This window comes from Dama dama, chromosome 33, assembly GCF_033118175.1.
Source record: "Dama dama isolate Ldn47 chromosome 33, ASM3311817v1, whole genome shotgun sequence".
NCBI lineage: Eukaryota > Metazoa > Chordata > Mammalia > Artiodactyla > Cervidae > Dama > Dama dama.
The window spans coordinates 49,960,716-49,986,172 of record NC_083713.1 but is presented as its reverse complement, the minus strand read 5'-3'; the positions used below and the strand labels follow the sequence as shown (position 1 = coordinate 49,986,172).

Sequence of the window (25,457 nt, the reverse complement as noted above, 5' to 3'; positions counted from 1 at the left end):
CCTCATTTGTTCCCAGAGTCAAGTTTTAATAATATTTAATCATATGATGACATGCTGCTTTCGTCACTAATATTAAAAGGAAGAAAAATATTTTATAATGTTTAATACTTAAAAACAACCATATGGAAATGTTTGCAATCCTCCAGAAAAGCCATTCTCTCAACTCTTGACTTTTCAATACTGCATAGCAGTGTGCCTGGAACTACGTATATACAGGGAGACACACCCTAACAGAAATACATGTATATCTATGCATAGATGTATGTGCACAGATAGTATACATTTATATTTTAGTAAATGTGTTTGTTTGTAAAGTATCTATTACAATCCTGACATCCAATATGCCCATTGAGTTGTTTCAGGGAACACAGCAGATTAACAGTCACAAAATAAGTAAACTACTGGGAAAATCATAGGTTTAATAACGTAAAATCTTCAGGGGAAAAAGAGGCATTTATAAGTTACTACAGTGTTTTGTGATTATTAACCATGGAACATCCCTTGTGAATGATGAGAAGTACAACTTCTCATCACTAGTGCCAAGTATAACTTTGCACTAGTGTAAAACAATGAATAAAAAAGAAGTAATATTGGGAGGACTCTTTAAAGCACATTATCTAAAGATAAAATATGTCTGCAAACAATCTTGAAACTCTTTCAGCTTTTGGAATGTACTACATTACTTTACTGGCACTGATTTACATTATAACTGTATCTTTCAGTGAATCTGCCTGCAGTGCCTGAGACTGGAGTGCTATCCCTGAGTTAGGAAGATCCCCTGGAGAAGGAAATGGCAACCCACGCAAGTATTCCTCCCTGGAAAATCCCATGGACAGAGGAGCCTGGCGGGTTATAGACCATGGGATTGCAAAAGTCGGACACAACAATCACAACCACCAACAGTAGTCTGTATTCTCTGAGCACATAGAATTTGACTAGCAATGTGCTAAATAGGGGGAGGAATTAAACTTGTGAATCAAAGCTAATTTTTTTTTTTTTTTTTGGAAAGAAAAGTATCAATCATGGGACTCAAGATTTAAGAAAGACCTGGGCACTAAAGCCAGTGAGTAAAGAGAGAACACACAGAAGCAAATTTTATCTGAAAAGCTCTGAACCACTTATAACGAAGCATTGCATTTTTTTGAGAGATCAATCACTCCAGGGTATATGTTCATTTGAGAAAAATGATGAATAGACTCCTCCCCACTATTAATATATTTTTTCCTTTGACATGCTCACACAGTTGAATTTATGTAAATATGATATGTTACAACCCAGTGAATTCATTAGCAAATGCTAATAATGTTAATTATTTTAGAAGGAAAAACTGAAAACAACAGTGTCTTAGAAAACACTCGAGAATTTCTAGGAATTACCCATGTGAACACAAACTCTTAGCATTTTCCCTAAAAACTTAAAATTATATTAAAAACTTAAAATATATTTCTAATGAGACTTTCACTTATGCAGGAAATAAAAGGAGACTAAATTCCTACAATTTGAGTATTAGGGTCAAAGAAATTATGTTTTCCAAGTGATGATCCAATACTTTGGACCACCTGATACGAAGAGCTGACTCACTGGAAATGGTGATGCTGGGAAAGACTGAAGGCAAAAGCAGAAGGGAGCAGCAAAGGATGAGATTGTTAGATAGCATCATTGACTCAATGCACATGAATTTAAGCAAACTCTGGGAGACAAAGGAGCCTGGTGTGCTGCAGTCCAGTCCATGGGGTCACAAAGAGTTGGACAGGACTTTAGCAACTGAACAACAACAATGAATATACAGGGCCCCTACCCCATCCCAAGAGCATGTTTAAGTAACTTTGTCATAACAGCTGAAAATTTGAGTTTAAACATTTTTACTGTAGTAAGATCCTTTTTTTTTTTTTCCATTTATTTTTATTAGTTGGAGGCTAATTACTTTACAATATTGTAGTGCTTTTTGCCATACATTGACATGAGTCGGGTCATGGATTTATATGTGTTCCCCATCCCGATCCCCCCTCCTGCCTCCCTCCCCATCCCATCCCTCTGGGATGGAATGTTTAAAAAAATTTTTTTTGTTTTGTTTGTTCTTTTGTTTTAAAACGACAGAATTTTTTCTTATACAACATTATACAATACAGAGGAAATCGTTATCCTTTTCATATTCTAAACTAGGGGAATGTGCAAAAAAACTTGTTATTCTTTGTACTGCAAAATAACCATTTATCATAATGACTTTAAGGCAAGAGAATATTCAAACTGTTCTCATAAAAGTTATAGCCTTACTTTAAAACAAAAAACCAATAAATACAACACCCTCATTTCACAAAGGGAAAACTGAGACACAAAGTTTACTCCTAGATTTAGCTGCAAGCAAATCTAGGTTAAGAACTAGGGTGCAATATATCTATCCTTTACTGCAAATCTTCCTACCCCCAAAGTTAAAGGTCTGTCTGTGAGACAACGAATGAATGACCAATTATGAGCAAACAGGTTCAAATACTGTTGTTGTTTATTTGCTAAGTCCTCTTGACTCTTGAAACCCCATGGACTATAGCCTACCAGGCTCCTTTAATCCAAGGGATTTCCCAGGCAAGAATACTGTAGTGCCACTTTCTTCTCCAGGGGATCTTTCCGACCCAGGGATCGAATCTGTGTCTCCTGCATTGGCAAGTGGGTTCTTTACCACTGAGCCCAAGGAAGCCCAGGTTCAAATATACTGTTTCTTATACTGATATTATTCTTTATACAACTTTTCTCATGTATACACCATTCTCTCTCCTGAGAAAACACTATTCCTTAACCACAGATGTAAGGAAAACAATAAAATTCATCCTCATTCAAACAAAAAATGCCCAATAACCATAAACAAAAGGACCAGTTTCATTAACTGGCTACAGGGAGAACTCAGTACTCCAGCTGAAAAACACTTAAATACATCCTAACCAATCCATTTCCTAATTCTTAAATAAGACAGAGCTAGCTCCTGATAGCCAGATAATTCCTTAAAAAGGCAGCGTGTAAACAAACATGGAATCTCCAACACTGGATTTATGGTACAATCTACCTGTTAACTTAAAAAAGTCTTTTCTAAGAAAACACAAGACCGTACACAGGGGAAAGTCTTTTCTCCCCTGGGACGTAGATCAGACCGCCTAACAAAGAGTCAAACTTAATAAAAGTGTAGGCTCAGAACCACAGGCTTCCCCTTTAAGCAAGCTGACTGAGTATACCACTTTACCTTGACTTCCTCTGGAAATGCCACAGAAGAAACAATAATAAAAAGGACATTATCTATGCCATCTGGAAAGCAAAAAACCTGAGATGACCAAACTGTTGAAGAATTTCTATAGGATATAAAGTACATGAACTAAAAATCCACTAGGATAGAGGGGGTTACAACCCAGTATTAGTAAAAGAAAACTTAAAAGAAATAAGTTTGCTCAGCAGAACTCTAGAATAACTGTAAGATCTAAAGTAGCAGCAGGACGAGGAACTCTCCGGCAGTCCAGTGGTTAGGACTCTGTGCTCTTACTGCTGGGGGTCGGGTTTGATTCCTGGATGGGGAACTAAAATCCCACAAGCAATGCTGCCAAAAAATAAACAAAGTAGCAGCAGGACACAGATCACAAAGACAAGGAAAGTGAATGGTGGTAAAGAAGTATACCAATATCTGACTTTGAATACTCAGAAGCTCCACTTATCTCAATTGAAGGCAACACTTACAGCTCTCTAGGTAAAATGAGAACTGCATCAGGAGATACATGGAGTAGGTACTAAGATCTGAGAAGGGGAGATGGTACCCTAGATAACTTTCCGGCCCCCTTAAAGGAAGAGATCTTATTCTCAAATGCAAGGTTTTATTTACTCTAACTAGCCTCCAAAATGGCCCCAACTGTTACCACCTTCCAGTATTAACTGCTTTGAGTAAACTATCATACTAGTTGGCTAGTATAATCAACAGGTTATTGTGGTATCAGATTGGTGCAAAAGTAACTGTGGTTTGGACTCTCAATTTTAAATCATAAATAGGCTCAAACACATCTTCATTAATTAAAATAGGAACCATTATAATGAACACATTTCTGCCAACAATAAATGTTTGTTTAACCCTGTAGCATAAAAATCCATTCTTCAGGATACTATGAACTCTTGGTAAGCATTTTTTGCATCCTGCTGGTTGTGGAGGCTTTTTAAGAAGCGGTAGTCAGTTAGCTAGAGGTCAGGTGAATATGGAGAATGAGTCAAAATTCTATAGCCCAATTCATTCAACTTTTGAAGTGTTGGCTGTGAGACACACAGTCAGGCACTGTCTTGCAGACAAACTGTGCCCTTTCTGTTGACCAATGCCAGCTATAGGTGTTGCAGCTTTCGGTGCATCTCATTGACTTGCTGAGTATATTTCTCAGATGTCATGGCTTTTCCAGGATTCAGGAAGCTGTCGTGAATCAGTCCGGCAGCACACCACTAAACAGCGACCATGATCCTTTTTTGTGTGTGTCCAAGTTTGGCTTTGAGAAGTGCTTTGGAGCTTCTTCTCAATCCAACCACTGAGCTGGTTGTTGCAGATTGTATAAAATCCACTTTTCATTGCATGTCACAATCCGATAGAGAAATGGTTCACTGTTAATGCACAGAATAAGAGAGGATGACACTTTAAAATGTTAATTTTTTTGATTTGTGGTCAGCTCGAGGCACCCACTTATCAAGCTTTTTCACCTTTCCAATTTGCTTCAAATTCTGAACAATTGAAGAATGGTTGATGGCGAGTTCTTTGGCAACTTCTAGAGTAATTATAAGAGGATCAGCTTCCATGATTCTCTCAATTGGTCATTGTCAACTTCCAAAAGCCACCCACTGCTCCTCATCTTCAAGGCTCTTGTCTCCTTTGCAAAACTTCTTGAGCCACCACTGCAATGTATGTTTGTCAGCAGTTCCTGGGCCAAAGGCGCTGTTGATGTTGCAAGTTGTCTCCACTGCTTTAGGAACCATTTTGAACTCGAATTTGCTTCTTGTCTAACATCATTTCCACAGTCTAAAATACATTAAATAAACAGCAAGTAATAAGTCATTTGGCTTCTCTGGAAGCTCAGCTGGTAAAGAATCTGCCTGCAATGCAGGAGACCCCGGTTTGATTCCTGAGTTGGTAAGATCCCCTGGAGAAGGGATAGTCTACCAAACTCCAGTATTATTGGGCTTCCTTGGTGGTTCAATCAGTAAAGAATCTGCTTGCAAGGCAGGAGACCTGGGATTGATCCCTGGGTTGGGAAGATCCCCGGAGGAGGGCATGGCAACCCACTCCAGTACTCTTGCCTGGAGAATCCCCATGGACACAGGAGTCTGGTAGGCTACAGTCCATGGGGTCACAAAGAGTTGAACACGACTGAGCGACTAACCACAGTACAGCACAGTAAGTCATTAGCAAGCAACATAAAGCAAGAAATGAATGTTAAAATGATGTATAACGTAACATTTAAGAATGTATTCCAATTTGTTGTTCGGTTGCTCAGTCATGTCTGACTCTGCAATCCCAAGGACTGCAGCACGCCAGGCTTCCCTGTTCTTCCCTGAGTTTGCTCAAACTCATGTCCATTGAGTCAATAATGCCATCCAACCATCTAATCCTGTCGCCCCCTTCTCCTCCTGTCCTCAATCTTTCTCAGGATCAGGGTCTTTTCCGATGAGACGGCTCTTTACATCAGGTGGCCAAAGTACTGGAGCTTTAGCTTCAGCATCAGTCCTTCTAATGAATATTCAGAGTTGTCTTCCTTTAGGATTGACTGGTTTGATCTTTGTGCGGTCCAAATGACCCTCAAGTATCTTCTCCAACACCACAGTTCAAAAGCATCAATTCTCCAGTGGCCTTCTTTATTCAACTCTCACATCCATACATGGCTACTGGAAGAACCATAACTTTGACCATATAGACCTTTGTTGGCAAAGTGATGTCTCTGCTTTATAATATGCTACCTAGTTTAGTCATAGCTTTTCTTCCAAGGAGCAAGCATCTTTTAATTTCATGGCTGCAGTCACCATCTGCAGTGATTTTGGAGCCCAAGAAAATAAATTCTGTCACTGTTTCCATTGTTTCCCCATCTATTTGTCATGAAGTTATGGGACTGGATGCCATGATCTTAATTTTTTGAATGCTGAGTTTTAAGCCAGCTTTTTCACTCTTCTCTTTCACCTTCATCATTGAGGCTCTTTAATTCCTCTTCACTTTTTGCCATTAGGGTGGTGTCATCTGCGTATCTGAAGTTAAATGGCAAATTCTAACAATGTAAAACTGCAAATACTTTTGCACTAACCTATTATTTATGGAGGGTGACTTCTGAGGATAGAAGGTTTGACTTTCCCTGGATCACCTGCTCTGGGTGAAGCTACCTGCCATGTAAGGAAGACAGTCAGGCAACCCAACAAAGATGTCTACGTGGTAAGGAACTGAGGAGTCAGTAGTAACTTGCCAACCACATGAGTTAACCAGTTTGGATGCAGATTTTCCACCTCCTGTCAAGCCTTCAGATGACTGCAACTACAGCTAACATCTTAACTATAACGCAAGAGCCACAACCGTCTATCTAAACTGTTCCAGAATTCCTGATCCACAGAAACTGTGTGGGAAAATAAATACTTTTTTAAGCAATTACTGATTGCGACTATTTTAGTTTGCCACACAGCAACAAATAACTAACACACTCCCTTTCAGAATTTATTAAAAACATAAAAGTAATGATAATCCAGTTATTAATACTAAGAATCAGTCATGAATACTGTAAACTTCCTCTTCAGAAAAAAGAAAGAAAAGCAAAACTACAAAAAAAAAAAAAATGCCAAAAAAATCTAGAGGATATGACCAAGCTAAAATTTAGAGAAAAGCTTACAGTATTTGTGAGATAAAATTTAGTCTTTATCCCTGGTTTCTGGCACAGAGTTTCAGAAACCCTTGCAATTTTCTAAGTGATGAGAGCACCAGGAGCATTTTTTTGCTTTAATATTTGGTTACTGAAACCAGTTACTGACACAGGGATCCTAAAACTCCAGTGATTTCCTGGGTAATAAGAGTGTCTTTTGTTCCAATGAGATGACTTAGTAGGCTCCTGTACGTGTCCTGCATGAGGGCTAGTCAGCAGGAAGACCAATTCATGATTAGAAGCTTAGAATTTTTTGGCCATGCCTCCCTCTTGAGAAGGGAGAAAGGAGTTAAATGATTCATCGTGAGAAATGGAGTTAATGGTTCATCATGCCTATGTAATGAAGCCTCCTCCATGAAAATCCCAAAACATACTGGTTTTGAAGAACTTCTTAGTTGGTGAACATGTGAAGATTTGGGGAGTGTAATGGCCATTCTGAGATGATGTTAGAGTTCCACTTCCACTTCCTCATACCCTGCTATATGTATTTTTTCCAAATGATTGTTCCTCAGCTACATCCTTTCATAAAAAACTGGTTACTTAGTAAGTAAAACGTTTCTCTGAATTCTATGAGCCACTTGGGCAAATTAATCAAGCCCAAGGAGGGAGAGTTATGACCAACCCAGACAGCATATTAAAAAGCAGAGACATTACTTTGCCAACAAAGGTCTGTCTAGTCAAGGCTATGATTTTTCCAGTGGTCGGTCATGTTTGGATGTGAGAGTTGGACTATAAAGAAAGCTGAGCACTGAAGAATTGATGCTTTTGAACTGTGGTACTGGAGAAGACTCTTGAGAGTCCCTTGGACTGCAAGGAGATCCAACCAGTCCATCCTAAAGGAGATCAGTCCTGGGTGTTCACTGGAGGGACTGATGTTGAAGCTGAAACTCCAATACTTTGGCCACCTGATGTGAAGAGCAGATCCATTTGAAAAGACCCTGATGCTGGGAAAGATTGAGGGCAGGAGGAGAAGGGGACAACAGAGGATGAGATGGTTGGATGGCATCACCGACTCAGTGTACATGGGTTTGGGTGGACCCTGGGAGTTAGTGATGGACAGGGAGGCCTGGCGTGCTGCGGTTCATGGGGTCGCAAAGAGTTGGACACGACTGAGCGACTGAACTGAACTGAACTGAAGGAGGGAGAGTCAAAACCAGACAAAGAATAAAAAACTTTCAAAGATAAAGCTCACACAAAAACCATAGAGAGAAACAAAGACTCTGACTCAAATATTTATTAGCAAATATGTAAATAAGAGCATCTTTGATAATGCTAGAAACCTGGTTTTTTAATTTGACATAGGATAGGTACCAAAAATCCACTATAAACAGTTTTGCAAATAAAATCATGAACAATATGTTCACTGTTGTTGTTTATTTGCAAAGTTGTGTCCAACTCTTTTGTGATCTCATGGACTGTAGCCCATCAGGACTCTCTGTTCATGGGATTTCCCAGGCAAAAATACTGGAGTGGGTTGTCATTTCCTTCTCCAGGGAATGTTCCCAACCCAGGGATCAAACTTGCATTTCCTGCATTAGCAGGCAGATTCTTTCCCATTGTGCCACCACAGAAGCCCAATATATTCACTACTATTACTACCAATATTTAATAGCATTCTAGAGAAAACAAGCAACAACAAAAACTCACTAATCCAAGTTTAAGTGGTTGCCTATATATGAGTTTAAACATTACCACTCTTCCCAATAAAAGTTAGACTGTAAGATTTCTTTAAACTGAAAATGCTCAATTTAAGTAACCACACTATCAATTTAACCATTGGAACAAAACATTTACTTACTTTGTTAAATTACATATGTTTATTGATAGAAACGTACAAATTTGTTAATCAGAGTTTATTGTATGATTAAGCATCTGTAAGTAGCTCTTGCTTCAGTGATTAATGAATGGAATATATTATAACAATATTAAGGTAGTAAACTGTAAAGTTTCATTGTTTAACATTCCATTTATTAACTACCACTGACTGGTCAGTGGCAAAATTATTAAGCATTATTCTAATATTAGTACAAAATAAGTTAGGGAAATAAAATATCTTTAAAATGCAGCTCTTTATTAAAACTAAGTAAAAAAGATTAAATGAGATACCATTTTTGGGACACAAAAGTGTTTTGTTTCAGTTGAGACAAATACTTAGGATTGGTCAAATTGTGGTTAATGGAACTAACACAATAATGTTACAAACACACATTACTAGAAGTCACAATTATACTGTTTTATGTTCAGCAACTGCACTTTAAGAATCTACTGAAAAGAAACAATTACAGATATGCACAAATACTTAGCTAAAACAATGTTTAATATAGCTCTGGCTATGAACAGTATAAGTAAAATATCCAAGAGTAGAAAATCAGTTAACTAAGTCACAATAGAAACACAATGAGACACAACTGCTCTTCAACTATAGTCCTGACGAATTTGGTTTAGAAACTGCAACAATAACATGCAATTTTTTTGTTTAAAAAGGATCAAGCCTTTACGTCTGAATGGAAGGAGCTTGGAGGTTGATGCTCTTGTCCTCACAAGAAAAAAGCTGAACAAACTAAAAAACAACAACTTGCTGTTGATCCATAGGAGAATAAGGCCATAAGACAAACTGTTTCCTTCAAAATTAGACACATGTGCAGATATAGAGAATGACGGCTTACTGGAGCAGAAGCTGGGAGACATAAATTACACTGAAGCCAGATCCAAGGTATGAAAACTTAAAATGTAATTGACAAACTGCTGGAGACTCAATGTAGTTTAAGTTAAAAACTCCAAAAGGACCCAGTCTTAGGGAGGTCTCCAAACTTTCCTGAATTTTATCTCCAGGAACCTTGCTAGGTTCTCAGACAAGACCAGAGAAAAATCTCCTGCTTCAACAGGTGTAAGGGAAAAGTTCCAATACTGAATTACATCTAAGAGCACTGTGTCCTCTTTAACAGGGCTTGCCCCGAAAAGAAACTATTTACCAGAGCCTTAATGACCTGAGGAAAAAAAATATAGAACTCTAGCCCCTTTTAGGTTTCCTGACTCGTCTAAAGAGCTTAATGTGTGTTATGTTGGGGTGTGGAGGAAGGGAGCTGAGAGGCATGTGTGACGGTCACATCCTAGGCACACAGACTCTGACAAACACACAAAACAAGTGAGACCAAATTACAGAAATATGAAATGTTTCCCTTCCTGTCACAGAGTATATCAACAGGGAGTGGGTACATTAACAGAGGATTACAACTGAAAGAACAACTCTCAGACCTTATTTAAGAAACTGCTAAAGAAATTAAAAGAAAAGAGCAGAAATAAAAGGACACAATTTTAGCTTCTGACATCTACAGGTACAGTAAACAATAAACACAGCCTACCTTTGAGATAAAGGAACAAAAATTATCACACTAATGACCTATCTACCTCAGTTTCTTATACCTAGTACATCAAGTACGGCTTTTAATAGAAAATTACAAGGCATAGTAAAAGGAGGAAAAAACACATATAGATTGAAGAGACTGAAGAGACAGAATGATATTCAAACATGGCACAGAATTTGGAATAAACACACTAGGAATTTAAAACAACTATGACTAACATCCTATGGGATCTAACAAGAAAAACAGACAACTGGTAACAACACACAGGCAATGGAACCAAAGAATGAATCAAAAAGAAATGCCAAAAATGAAAACAGTGGCACAGAAAAAAAGGATACAATTGATAATGCTTAAAAATGTAGTAATGATGAGAGAAAGAATGTTAAAAAGGACAGAAGTGATGAACTGGAAACATTCTGTTAAGTGACACTTATACTACCTGTTCAACAATATGAGTATAGTTTTATTTGAAGTGTATCTGGATTGCTTACAAATCTATACTGCAAATGCTACAGCAACCACTGAAAAAAGTTTTTAGAAAGTATAATTTATAGCTTGAAAGAGGAAAAGAACCTGAATGCAAAATGCCTGGTTAAAACCAGAGAAGGCATTAAAAAAGAGGCAGAGGAGGACAAAAAAGAAACAAAGAATAAGAAAAACAATCCAGAACCTTCCTGGTGGTTCAGTGGTTAAAACTCTGTGCTTCCAATGCAGAGGATGCAGGTTTGATCCCTGGTTGGGGAAGAGTCCCACATGCATATGAGGCAGTCAAAAAAGCAAAACAAAACAAAACAAAGGTGGGGGGACAATGCAGTAATAAATATGCTAAATAGTATTTACTATATCAGTAATGACTCTATATGTCAATGTTCTAAATAAATAGACTAATAAAATAGTAAGTAAAAAAAACAAGCAACAACCTTATGTTCTCTCTAAGAAATCAACTTTAATAATGACACAAAGTACAGAAATGGAAGAAGACATACAATAATCCAAAAAGAGTTTAAGTAACTATATTAAATTTAGATTAAGCAAGAAGCAGCACTGGGAATAAAGAGACATTACTACTGATAAAGTAATTAACTCCCCAATAATACAATACATATTCTTCTGAAATTCACACATCACATTCACCAGCTACATTCTGGGCCATATGTGCTGGTCACTCAGTCGTGTCCAACTCTGTGAGACCCCATGGACTGTAGCCCGCCAGGCTGCTCTGTCCATGGGATTCTCCAGGCAAGAATACTGGAGTGGGCTGCCATTCCCTTCTCCAAATCTGGGCCATATACACACCTAAAACTTACAAGAATAGAAATCATGTTAAAGTATGTTCTAATACCATGATGGAAATAAACTAAAAATGAATAGTAAAAATATAGCTAAAAAAAAATACAGAGATTAAAGGTCAAAAAAGAAAAATCAAAACTTATATATGACAACACTTTTTGTGTGTCCGAGTTCGAAGCCATTCCAGACTTAGACTTAGACTGCCAAATGTCTGATCTCCAGATAACTGAGGCATTTCCATACATAAATAATCTTCTGTTTTAGAGCACTCTGTTGCAAGGGACTACTGCCTGCATACCCAGAGGATGACCTGGTCTACACAGGCTTCACAGGCTATGGTAAGACCAGTCTGCTATCCAAGCTCTACAGTGAAACCCCTGGTGGCATTGTGTTCATCACGGGTCTTAAAAGCAGTACCATTTCCAAATGCCTTCTTGAACATCAAAGAACTTGGAGGAGAGAGTGGCAAAGATGGCAGAGTACAAAGATCCTGAGCTTACCTCCTCTCATGAGAACATCAAAATCACACTAACTGCAGGAACAATCATATACGAAAAAGACTGGAACCTGCCAACAAATATCTTATACAACTAAAGATATAAAGAAGGAGCCACAAGATGGGTAGAAAAGGCAGACTTGCGATATAATCAAATCACATTTCCCCCAGGTAGGTGACCCACAAAATGGAGAATAATTATATCGCACAGGTTCTACCACAGGCATGAGAGTTGAGTTCCATGTCGGCTCCCAAGCCCAGGGGTCCAGCACCAGGAAGATGAGCCTGGAGAGCATTGGCTTTGAAGGCAAACAGGTTTAATTGAACAAGCCCCACAGGGCTGGGAGAACTCTTGAAAGGTGAATACAAAAAACCATGCACATTGGGATCCAGCACAAAAACACTAACTTGACAAGAGCCAGGGTCAGACCTACTTAATGATCTGAGTCTCCTCCAGAGACAGCAAGAGGCTGAAGCTCACCCTGCGGACATAAGACACTGGTAACTGACAGATGTGGGAACATTTAACTGCATGAACATGACTGCCAGCGGCTGTCATGTTCACTCAGCACCAACACCTGGCCCCACTCAACAGCCTGTAGGTACCAGTGATGGACCACCTCAGGTCAGACAACTAACTGGGCAGGGACACAAACCCACCCATCAGTAGACAGGATGCCTAAACTGTTCCTGAGCCTATAGCTGCCTCTAGATATCACTCTATATATGATCCTGCCCACCAGAGGGCCAAGACACAGCCCGACCCACAGATGGGCAAGCACCAGCCCTTCCACCAGGAAATCTGCACCAGCCTCTGGAAAACTTTCAACCATCAGCAGGGAGAGACCAGAAAACTACAACCCTGCAGCTTATCGACAACACACCTACAGTAAGCCAAACCCTACAGAGGAACTAGCTGGTCCTGTCTACCAGCAGGCAACTGAAAACTCTGGGACACCCTGGACTCATACCCAGCTGTGTCAGGAACCAACCCTCCCTGCCCAAACAATGATTAGAAATGGTCTCTGGTAGCTCAGGGGCCTGCAGCCAAATTCCAGAAACCAGCTCTGTCTGCCAGTAGCCCACTACTAACCTCAGATTAGTTGAGGTTAGTGGATGGGCAACAGTCCCAGTAGCTTGGGGACCCTGATTCTGCCCAGTAGAGTTGGTACTAGGCCCAGTGCCCCTAAGAGGTCTGCAACCAGGCACCTTGTTTCCAGGTCCCACTAAACAATAGCCAGCAACATCCAAACAAGGTAGGGTGTAGCAACCAAGCAGATTAAGGGGAAACAAACCTATCACACTGCCCATGTACTCAACCTGGCACAACAGTAGGACTCATGAGGCCCTCTTAGGAGAACACTCTAGAACATATAGCTTAGGTGAGAAGAGGGGAGAGCACTGTGGGGACACACAGGATGTCTTTTACAGAAGACCAGTTCTCCAAGGTATCGAAAAACATAACAATCTACCACACACATAAAATTTAAAAAAAAAAAAAAAACCAGGAAAATATAACAAATAGATCACTGATGTAGCCAAAGAGAAAATTGAGAAATATCAAGAGACAAATAAAAATGAAAACAAAGATCCAAAACTGACGGAATCCGGGGACTTCCCTGACAGTTGAGTGGTTAAAACTCTGCCCTTCCAATGCAAGGAGAGGTTTGAAATTAAGTCTGGAAATTAAGATGCCACATGCTGTGTGGTGAGGCCAAAAAAGGAACAAAACCTATGGGATACATCAAAAACAGTTACAAGAGGGAAGTTTATAGTAATACAAGCTTATTTTGTGAAACAGGAAAAAAATGTCAAACAATCTAACTTTACACCTAAAAGAACTAGAGAAACAAGAACAAACAAAACTTAAAGTTAGTAGAAGGAAGGAAATAGTAAGGACCAGAACAGAAATCAATTAAGTACAGATGTTAAAAAAAAAGGAAAAAAAAAGAAAAGATCAATGAAATTAAAAGCTGGTTCTTTCCTAAACCTAAGACCAGAAACTATTAAACACTTAGAGGAAAACACTCTCTGACATAAACCACAGCAAGATTCTCTATGACCCATCCCATTCGGTAATGGAAATAAAAACAAAAATAAACAAATGGGATCTAATTAAACTTACAAAGCTTCATCACTTGCACAGTGATGAAAATTACAAGCAAGGTAAAAGACAACCCTCATAATGGGAGAAATTAATAGCAAACAAAACAACGTCAGAATTAATCTCCAAAATATACAAACAGCTCATGCAGTTCAATACCAGATAAAGAACCCAATCAAAAAGTGGGCAGAGTATCTAAACAGACATTTCTCCAAAAGCTAATAAACACATGAAAAGATGTTCGATATCACTCATTATTAGAGAAACGCAAATCAAAGCTACAATGATGTATTCTCTCCCCCTGTTCAGAATGACCATAATCAGAAAGTCTACAAACAATAAATGCTGGAGAGGATGTGAAGAAAAGAGAACCCACTTACACTGTTGTGTGCATGCATGCTTGCTAAGTTACTTCAGTCACGTAAGACTCTTTGTGACCCTATGGACTGTACCCACCAGGGTCCTCTGCCCATGGGAAGCTCCCAGGCAAGAGTACTGAATTGGGTTGCCATGCCCTTCTCCAGGGGATCTTTCCGACGCAGGGTTTGAACCCATATCTCTTACATCTCCTGCACTAGCAGTGGGTTGTCATGTCCTTCTCCAAGGGATCTTCCCCACCCAGGGTTCAAACCCGCATCTCTTACATTTCCTGCACTAGCAGGTGCCACTTGGGAAGTCCCTTAAACTGTCGGTGGGAATGCAAATTGATACAGCCACTATGGAAATAGTATGGGGATTCTTAAAAAAAAAAAAAACAACTCGGAATAAAGCTACCATGCAACCCAGTGATCCCACTACTGGGAAACTCACTACCCTGAGGAAACCTGACCTGAAAAAGACACAGGGAGTGAAAAAGACACACGTACCCTAATGTTCATTGCAACACTATTTACAATAGCTAGGACATGGAAGTAACTTAGATGTCCATCAACAGAATAGATAAGGAAGCTGTGGTACATATACAAAATGGAATATTACTCAGCTAAGAAAATGAATGCATCTGAGTCAGTTCTAATGAGGTGAATGAACATAGAGCCTATTATACAGAGTGAAGTCAGTCAGAAAGACAAAATCATATATTAATGCATAAATGTGGAATCTACAAAGATAGCATTGATAATCCTACTTGCAGGGCATCAAAGGACACACAGACATTTTGGACACAGTGGGAGAATGAGTGAGTGGGATGATTTGAGAGAATAACATTGAAACATAAACATATGTAAAACAGATAGCTAACGGGAGTTCAGTGTATGACGGGATCACAAAACCAATGCCTTGTGACAAGCTAGAGGGGTGGGATGGGGAAGGAGGTAGGAGATGGTTTCAAGAGGGTGAGGACATATGTAGACCTAATGCTGATTCATGTTGATGTATGACAAACACCATCACAATACTGTAAAGTAATTATTCTCTAATTTTAAAAAGCAAATTAATTTTAAAAAGAAAACTAAAAGCTGGTTCTTTGAGATAAACTTTTAGCCAGATTCATCAAGAAAAAGCAGACCCAAATTAATAAAATCAGGAATGAAAACAGAGAAGTTACAACTGACACAACAAAACTACAAAAGATCATAAGAGGCTACTACTACAAGCAATTTTAGGTCAATAAAATGGAAACAATTTCATTTCCCATCACATCAAAAACAATAAAATACCTGGGAATAAACCTAACTAAAGAGGCGAAAGACTTGTACTACAAAAACTATAAGACTCTGATGAAATAAACTGAAGATGACCCACAAAGATGGAAAGATATACTGTGTTCTTGATATGGAAGAATTAATACTGTTAAAATGACCATACTACCCAAGGCATTTTACAGATTCAATTCAATCCCTATTAAATTACCAATGGTATTTTTCACAGAACTGAAATAAACAATTTTAAACATCGTAGGGAAACATAAAAGACCCTAAAGAGTCAAAACAATCTTGAGAAAGAATACTTAGAGGAATTGTGCTCCTTGACTACAGACTATGTTACAAAAATACAATAGTGAAAACAGTACTGTACTAGCACAAAAATAGACACAGAGGTAAATGGAGCAAGATATAAAGTCCAGAAATAAACGCCCACACCTATGGTCAATTAACCTGCTGAATTAATCTATGACAAAGGAGGCAAGAATATATACTGGAGAAAGTCTCTTCAGCAATTGGTATTGGGAAAGCTGGACAGCTACATGCAGAAGAATTAAATTAGAACATTCTCTAAAATCATATACGAAATAAGTTCAAAAGAGTTAAAGAGGAAAACATAGGCAGAACACTCTTTGACATAAAATTAGCAACAATATTTTTTGGATCTCCTAGAGTAATGGACTTCCCTGGTGGCTCAGATGGTAAAGCGTGTGCCTACAATGTGGGAGACCCGGGTTCGATCCTTGGGTTGTGAAGATCCCCTGGAAAAGGAAATGGCAACCCACTCCAGTACTCTTGCCTGGAAAATCCCATGGGCGGAGGAGCCTGGCAGGCTACAGTCCATGGGGTCTTGAAGAGTCAGACACAACTGAGGGATTTCACTTTCACTTTCAGAGTAATGGAAATAAGAGCAAAAAAAAAAAAAAAAAAGATACCTAATTAAACTTAAAAGCTTTTGAACATCAAAGGAAACCATAAGCAAAATGAAATGACAAGTGGACTAAGAAAATATATTTGCAAATGATGGAACTGACAATGGATTAACTTCCAAAATACATAGCACAAAACAAACAAACAAAAACCCAGTCAAAAAATAGGCAAAAGACCTAAATAGACATTTCTCCAAAATACGTATACAGATCGCCAACAGGCACATGAAAAAATGCTCAACCCAGTCAACTGTTAGAGAAATAAAATTCAAACTACAGTTTATGAGCTATCACTTTATGGAGAGATAGGCATAATAAAGGACAGAAACAGTATGGACCTAACAGAAGCAGAAGATATTAAGAAGAGATGGCAAGATACACAGAAGAACTATACAAAAAAGATCTTAATGATCCAGATAACCACGATGGTGTGATCATTCACCTAGAGCCAGACATCCTGGAGTGTGAAGTTCAAGCGAGTCTTAGGAGGCATAACAATGAACAAAGCTAGTGGAGGTGATGGTTGAGGTATTTCAAATCCTAAAAGATGTTGTTAAAGCACTCATCATGCCAGCAAATTTGGAAAACTCAGCAGTGGCCGCAGGACTGGAAAATGTCATTTTTCATTCCAATCCCAAAGAAGGGCAATGTTAAAAGAATGTTCAAATTACTGCACAAGTGCACTCATTTCACATGATAGCAAAGTAATGCTAACACTCCTTCAAGCTAGGTTTTAACACTACATGAATGAGAACTTCCAGATGTACAAGCTGGATTTTGAAAAGGTAGAGGAACTAGAGATCAAAATGCCAACATTCGTTGGTTCACAGAAAAAGCTACAGAATTCCAGAAAAACATCTACTTCTGCTTCATTGACTATGCTAAAGCCTTGACTGTGTGGATCACAACAAACTGTGGAAAATTCTTCAAGAGATGGGAATAACAGACCACCTGACCTGTCTCCTGAGAAACCTGCATGTAGGTCAAATAGCAACAGTTAGAACCAGATATGGAATAACAGACTGGTTCCAAACTGAGAAAGAAGTACGTCCCGGCTTTACATTGTCACCCTGCTTATTTAACTTCTATGCAGAGTACATCATGTGAAATGCCGGGCTGGATGAAGCACAAACTGGAATCAAGACTGTGGGGAGAAATATCAGTAACCTCAGATATGCAGATGACACCATCTTTATGGCAGAAAGTGAAGAGAAATTAAAGAGCCTCTTGATGAAGGTGAAAGAGGAGAGTGAAAAAGCTAGCTTAAAACTCAACATTCAAAAAATGAAGATCATGGCATCAGGTCCCATCACTTCATGGCAAATAAATGGAGAAACAACAGAAATAGTGACATATTTTATTTTCTTGGGCTCCAAAATCACTGAGACCGGTGACTGCAGCCATGAAATTAAAAGACGCTTGCTCCTTGGGAAAAAAAGCAGACACTACTTTGCTGACAAAGGTTCATACAGTCAAAGCTATAGTTTTTCCAGTAGTCATGTACAGATGTGACAGCTGGACAATAAAAAAGGTGGAGCACAGAAGAATTGATGCCCTCGAACTGTGGTGCTGGAGAAGACTCCCTTGAACAGCAAAGAGATCAAACCAATCAATACTGAAGAAAATCAACCCTTATTATTCACTGGAAGAACTGATCCTGAAGCTCCAATATTTAGCCACCTGATGCGAAGAGCTGACTCACTGGAAAAGACCCTGATGCTAGGAAAGATTGAAGACAGGAGGAGAAGAAGACAACAGAGCATGAGATGATGACGGATGGCATCACCAACTCAATGGACACGAGTCTGGGAGATGGTGAAGGACTCAGAAGCCTGGCATGCTGCAGTTCATGGGGTTGCAGAGTTGGACACACCTGAGTGACGGAAAACGAGTTATCACCTCACATAGGTCAGAGTGGCTATGAACAATAGTCTACAAAAAATAAACGTTGGAGATGGTGTGTAGAAAAGGGAACCCACTTACATTGTTTGTGGGAATGTAAGTTCCACAGCCAGTATAGAGAACAGTACGTAGGGTCCTTAAAAAAGTAAAAATAAAGTTACTATGTGATCCAGAGATGTCACTTCTGGGTATACTTCCAGAAATATCATGTATCACTGGGGATCTGCATATTAAAACAACAATCTATACCTGCTAGAATGACTAAATCCAGAACTTCCCATTGGTGAAGTGGATAAAAATCCGCCTACTAATGTTGAGGACACTGTTCAATCCCCGGTCTGGGAAAATGCCACATGTCTAGGAGCAACTAGGCTTGTGGCCCACAACTACTGAGCCTATGTGCTGCAACTACTAAAGCTCAGGTACCCTAGAGTCCACACGCCTAGAGCCTGTGATCCACGACAGTAGAAGCCACTGCTATGAGAAGTCCACACACCACAATGAAGAGTAGTCCCTGCTTGCCACAATTAGAGAAAGCACAGCCAATAAATAAATAAAATGACTAAATCCATAACAATGGATTGTTTGTATCAAATGCTAGGATGACATGAAGTAATTAGAATTCTGATTTACTGCTGCCAGGAATGCAAAACGGTAGGTACACTCACTTTGGTAGGCAGTTTGGCAGTTTCTTACAAAACTAAACATAATCTAGCAATCAGGAATGTTGGTATTTCACCCAGGTGAACTGAAGACTTTTGTCCACAAAAAGACCTGCATCTGAATGTTTATGACAACTTCTGTCATAAACGCCAAAATCTGGAAGCACCAAGATGTCCTTCAGTGGGTATATGGATAAACAAACTGTGATACATCCATCAGATGAAATACTCAGTGCTAAAATGAACTGAGCTATCAAGTCATGAAAAGAAATGGAAAAAACTTGGGAGGCATATTGCTAAGGGAAAAAGCCAACCTGAAAAGGGTAAACACTGTATGATTCCAACTATATGACAATTTGGAAAAAGCACAACTAGGGAGATCATGAAAAAATCATTAGCTGCCAAGAGTTCAAGGCATGAATGGGAGCATAGAACACAGGAGCTTTTAGAGAAGTTAAACTATTCTGTATGATACTGTCAGAGCAGATATATGTCATTATACATTTTGTCAGAACCCATACTGTTCAATTCAAAGGGGGATCCTTAATGTAAGCTATGAACTTTGATTAACAATAATGTATCAATACTGGTTCATCAATTGCAACAAACATACCGCACTAAGGTAAGATATTAATAATAAAGGAAACTAGGTTATAGTAAGATGAGCTGGGTGAGTGTGGCTATATAGCAATTCACTGTACTCTATAATCAAAAACCCCATATTTGTTAAAAAATTTCGAAGAAAGAAAAAAAGGCACACTCAAAGTCAAAATTTGTGAAAACCAGGTGGCAATACAATCTTATAAAAGATTTGTGAAAATGAAATGTAAGCACAAAGGCAGTCTAAGTCAGTAAGACAGATAATCTATAAAATGAAGTTAAAAAAAAATGTACAGGCAAAATCTGCTTTAGCAGATTGTGACCCTACAGGAATATTTGCAAAACAATGAATGGTAATTCAAGGGAAATGCTAGCTACTTTAAAACTACTTTAAAGTTACTTTAAGATTAATTCATCTGTTTGTTCTTGTTTTTAAAAATCAGATGCTTGAAGAGCATTTATATAGGGAAAGTGGAATTCTTTTAATATTTTATTTTAAAGAGAAGTAACACTGATCAAGGCATTATTCAGGAACACAGCTCCTAGAGGCTGGCAGATTTCTGTAATATAAAGCAAATAAATATCATATTATTTTATACAAGTATGTAATACAGTGGAAAGATGCTAGCTAAATGTTATTTCTTTTAAAAGTATACAACAAAACTCTATAATCCAGTTTTGCTAATAAATGTACAGAAACAGGTAAAAAAATACTGAAATAACATATATCAACATCTTAACAGAATTATTTATGAGTGTAGAGATTATAGATGAATTTCATTTTTTACTTTTACACTGAATGTATATTAATTTTTGGGAACTTAAAAAGTAATCATGTTGCATACTTAAGTAATGTATATTACGATTTGAGTATACAAAGTAATCAGTAGTAACTGTAAAAACAAAATTTTAACTTTTAAAAAGTATGTCACATAAAATTATTTCAACATAATTTTTTAAATACATTATGCCATCAGACATTGCATCAAAGTGGTGCTATAACACACCTGGACATAATATAAACCAACAGGTTTTAGAGAAAATATTTTAGGTATTTACTCATTATAAAGTAAGTTGATGTAGATACATATGGAACTATTAAGAGAAGTGATTATTTTAAGAGAGCAGTATAAGTTGACATTTCTGGGTCATCCATATAAAAAGCGTTTATTTTTATACACTGTGGAAAGATTAAGGAAAACTGAAGATGTGCATGAGTGTGCCCAAAGAAAACTAACACACTTAGAATTTTAATCTTGCCAAATCTGACTTCAACCTTCATACTTCATTAGACAAAACATCATAGAAATCTCAATTCCAGTATTAATGAAAGAAGCAGTATAAAATACAATAGACAAAGACTTTATTGGAGGTGAAGAGGGAGAAAGAGAACTATGTGAGATTAATGGAAAATTATTATTAAAAAACTAGCAATGTCAACACATGCTTGTGTGAAGATAACTATCTAAGCCACACTAGGAGTGAAAAGGGGGAAACAAATTGAAATAAAAGAATGGGGAATGTGAGAGTGAAAGTGTTAGTTGCTTACTCATGCCTGACTCGTTGCAATCCCATGGACTGTAGTCCCCCAGGTTCCTCTGTCCATGGAATTCTCCAGGCAAGAACATTGGAGTGGGTAGCCATTCACGTCTTCAGGGGATCTTCGCGATCCAGGGATTGAACCTGGGTCTCCTGTACTGTAGGCAGATTCTTTACCATCTGAGCCACCAGGGAAGCCAACTATCTATTCCAGGTTTCATCCACCTCCTAGTTTATAATGTTCAACTCATATCTTATTTTCCCATTAAAGCATTAGTACAATGTACAAAGCTATCTAGACTCATCAGCCAATCCTGTTCAAATAAGATAAACACATAACATAGCCAGTATTTTAGTTTGGGTTAAAATTCATTGACAAAACCATCTCCAAAAGGCCTGCAGTACTAAATGGTCAAAATTAAGCAGAAGCCCTTACTCCACTCCATCAGAAGACAAGTGGTTCCAGAGAGGATAATACAGAAGGATCCTACACTAAGAGACAGCAGGCATGGTAGAAGGTGAGAGTATCAAAGAATTTAAAAAAAAAAAAGAATGTTGAGATTCCTGAGCTCTGTTTTCACCTGGTTCTCAGAGCACTGGAAGTCAGGCTTATTTATACCTCGGAGCAAGAAGCAAAACTGACTTTTAGAACTGGATACTTTCTCCGTTGTAAGTGGCTGCCCTATGCATTGTAGGATGTTCAACACCACCTGCAGCATCTAGTGGTTTTCAGTAGCAACCCATTTCTGATAACCAAGTGTGTCTGAGACATTGACAAATATCTTGGGGAGATCATATTGAAACAGCTGAGAACCACTGACTCTGAAGCAGAAGATTAGAAAATCCTTGTTGGACTCTTACTAGCCCAAGAGAAAAAAACTTCCAAATACCTAAAGAAATGTTAAGAAAATTGATATCTGGGTTTCCCTCCCAAATTTGTCCCAGCCAAATCTTCCCACAGTGAGAACCATCAACAGCTAGCAAACTTTAGCTAAGTTAAGAGAGGCATGAAATAGGTTTCCAATGTTCCTTACAAAAATTTGAACACAATCAAGGATCACAACAGAGCCAAGGAAAGCCTCTAAAGTGAGACTAAAATACATCAACACAAAGAATAACTTAGAAAACACAGAGTGTGCTGGGAGAAATAAACCTCAAAACAAAACTTTCAATCCATAAAGAGAAATAAATACTAGAAATGCCATGGCGGGGGAGGGGGGGAAACAAAGATCAAAAAATGGTACTGAAAATCAAAAAAACAATAGGAGAAATCAAAGTCTCAAGGTTTTAAAAATCAAGTAAATTTCCGTGAAAGTGTAAAGCAAAAAACTGGAAAATGAAAAATGGGAGAAAAGAAATAGGTCCAGTAGTACAATGTCTAATTGCAGGTACAGAAAACACTGAGGTAAGAAAATTACAGAAAATGAATCAGAAACCTTAGAGCTGAGGGATACAGGTTGCTAGGCTGAAAGAACTCATGAAATGCATATAAATTTCTATGGACTCATAAATTATCTCACATTACTGTGATGTTTCAGAACACTGTATAGAACAAAGAGAAGAATCTATAAGCTTCCAACAAAAAAGGTTGCAGAAGCTTCCATAGGGGAGAAGAAAGTGAAATGCAGCATTAAAAACAAGAATGGAGTCAAATTTTTATCAAACACTAAGAGTTTCTCCTCAAATCTGAAAAGAAACATTACCAATTTAGAATTCTACACCCAGTCAAACTAACAGAGTATACAGTAAAGACAATTTCAGGAACATAAGGCCTCACAACATTCAATTCTCAAACAGCCAATAAATTTTTGAAAAACTGCTCAAACCCATTAACAATCAGGAACTGCAAATTAAAATAATAACACAAAGTTACTTTCATCAGATTGGCAAAAACAAAAACTACCAACTGTTTTCAAAACTGTAGAAAAAAGGATCTATCATACATTGTTGGTGGGAGTATAAATTGATATATTCACTTTGAAAAGTTTGGCATAATCTACATTCTGCAGAAATGCATGCTACATATATAAAATGCATGTGTAAGATTACACAGAGCTGTACTATTTCTAAGTGCTAAAAACTAGCCACAATCCAAATGTTCATAATACTAGTTAGATTAATTGTGTATGTTCACAAAAAGACTTACTACACTATACTTACTTATAAGCATTACAATCAGCAGTGAAAATACATGAACTAGACCTACAGGACTGACTGAAAATGATAGATAACATGTAATTCAGTTACATACAGGCTATTAAAAAAAAAAAAGGCAAAACCAATGTATATTGTTTAGGAATCCTGACAAAGGTGGTTAAAAAATACTTGAAATAAAAGTGAAGGGGACAGCAATGTTCTAATTCTGCAATGTTCTAATTTGATACAGAATACTGTGTTCACAATTATTCATTATACTGTATATCTGTGGCTTGTGCGTTTTCCCACATTCTGTTTACTAATCATTAGAACTAATCATTATATTTTATAACTATGATTTGTACACTCTTTTGCACATTTAGTATTTTGTCACAAAAAAAACGATTTAAAGTTTGTTATCTACAGCATTTTTATGGGTCTGCTATAATTTTTTTGTTCTAAAGTGTCATATATTTGGTTTCAATAGAAACAAAACTTTGAGGCACCAGAGTCCAGTTTTTATTCCATTTGACAGGATTACTGCACACACATAAAGTGGTAAAAGCACTAGCCAGTGGTGCATAAACAAAATTCACTGTCAAAACATACAAGAAGAATAAGCAGTAACTTTAACTGATAGCATACCCTAAAAGAAATCACTACAGAATTAAGTAATACAAATACAATAAACATGAGGAATTTCATAGTCTTGGTTTTAAAAAAAATACATACATGAGTGATAGTCTTTCAATGCACGTTTACAAAAAATTATAACTGAAAGACTGTAATGGTTTTAGTTATGACTGTATGGACAGAATGTGAGAAAGAAACGGTGCTATTTTGCTTAAAAAATTATTAATGAAAACCCGTCTTTTTTAAACACTCTGAATTAACATGAGAGAAACATTACTTCCAGCAAAAACAGTAGCATTTGAGAAATAACGGTTCTAAATCTGAGGCTAGTAACCAAAGAAACTAAAAACATCCTTTTAAAAATCTCGCATATACACTACAGAAAGGGAAAACTTTGATGATGTCCCTTCTCTGTCAACGATAACTAAGACACAATATCAAGAATTACACAATTCCATACCCTCCTTCTGAGAAATGCCACAGGCATTTTGTTGCGGAAACAACGCAAGACACGGAGGGAAATTCTACTGAAGAACCAACTGCCAGCTTGCTCCCTCCTCAAAGCCACTCCAGAATTCCTGGGAGGTTAACGAAGTAAGGACTGGTGGTAGTAACACCCAATATAAACGATACACGCAATGACAGAAGTTGTCAAAATTCACACAGCTTGTTTCTCTCCCTGGACAGGTGCCCCACTCTGAGGGGAAGAAGCAGTTAACAGAGTCATCTGCTGAGGGCTCTGAGATCTCATTTCTCTCTTACACCTGGACCATCACATTTCTCACCATCACCGAGTGTAGTCAACACATGCCACAGATTTAGGTTCCTGAGCTTATCTACACTCCCTACGCTCGTCCAGGATTCGCCACCGGCTGGCTCAGAGGGAAGCCACGAGACGGAAGGAGCCCGCCTAGATTCTGGCCTGCCTGGCCTAGCCAAGCCTGCCCCCCTCCCCGCATTCCCAGTCTCCAAAGCGTTCCGTCCTCTCCTTTTCGATTCGCCTTTCGCCACAGGCGCCCAAGGCTTTCGTTCTGAGGCGAGTCCACTCCAGATTACCTCTCATGGAAAAGTTATCTCTTACCAGGGCAGAACGAGATTCCGGAGACGGTGGGAATCGCTTCACAGGCTCCTCTCGCAGCGTTCTCTCCTCTGCTTCACCTGCAGCTGCCAACGAATTCACCAAGACTCCCGGCATGCCCCGCGCAGGCACCGCCTCCCTACCCCGCCCCTCTCCCGCCCAAGCACGTGATCTCCTTTCG

General features: G+C 38.3%; 1 protein-coding gene across 4 annotated transcripts in view; it reads right to left on the bottom strand.

Annotated features, from left to right (window-relative positions):
* ORC4 (origin recognition complex subunit 4) overlaps nt 1-25,457 on the bottom strand; it is an 86,036-nt gene that overhangs the window by 59,773 nt on the left and 806 nt on the right. Inside the window, exon 2 of one of the 4 annotated variants that reach the window (XM_061135131.1) lies at nt 25,280-25,362. The gene's annotated coding sequence lies outside the window, so the exon portion shown is untranslated. Of the gene's footprint in view, nt 1-18,709; nt 18,728-25,279; nt 25,418-25,457 lie in introns of those variants that run through there. The other 3 variants (XM_061135130.1, XM_061135129.1, XM_061135132.1) reach the window with 3 other exon arrangements.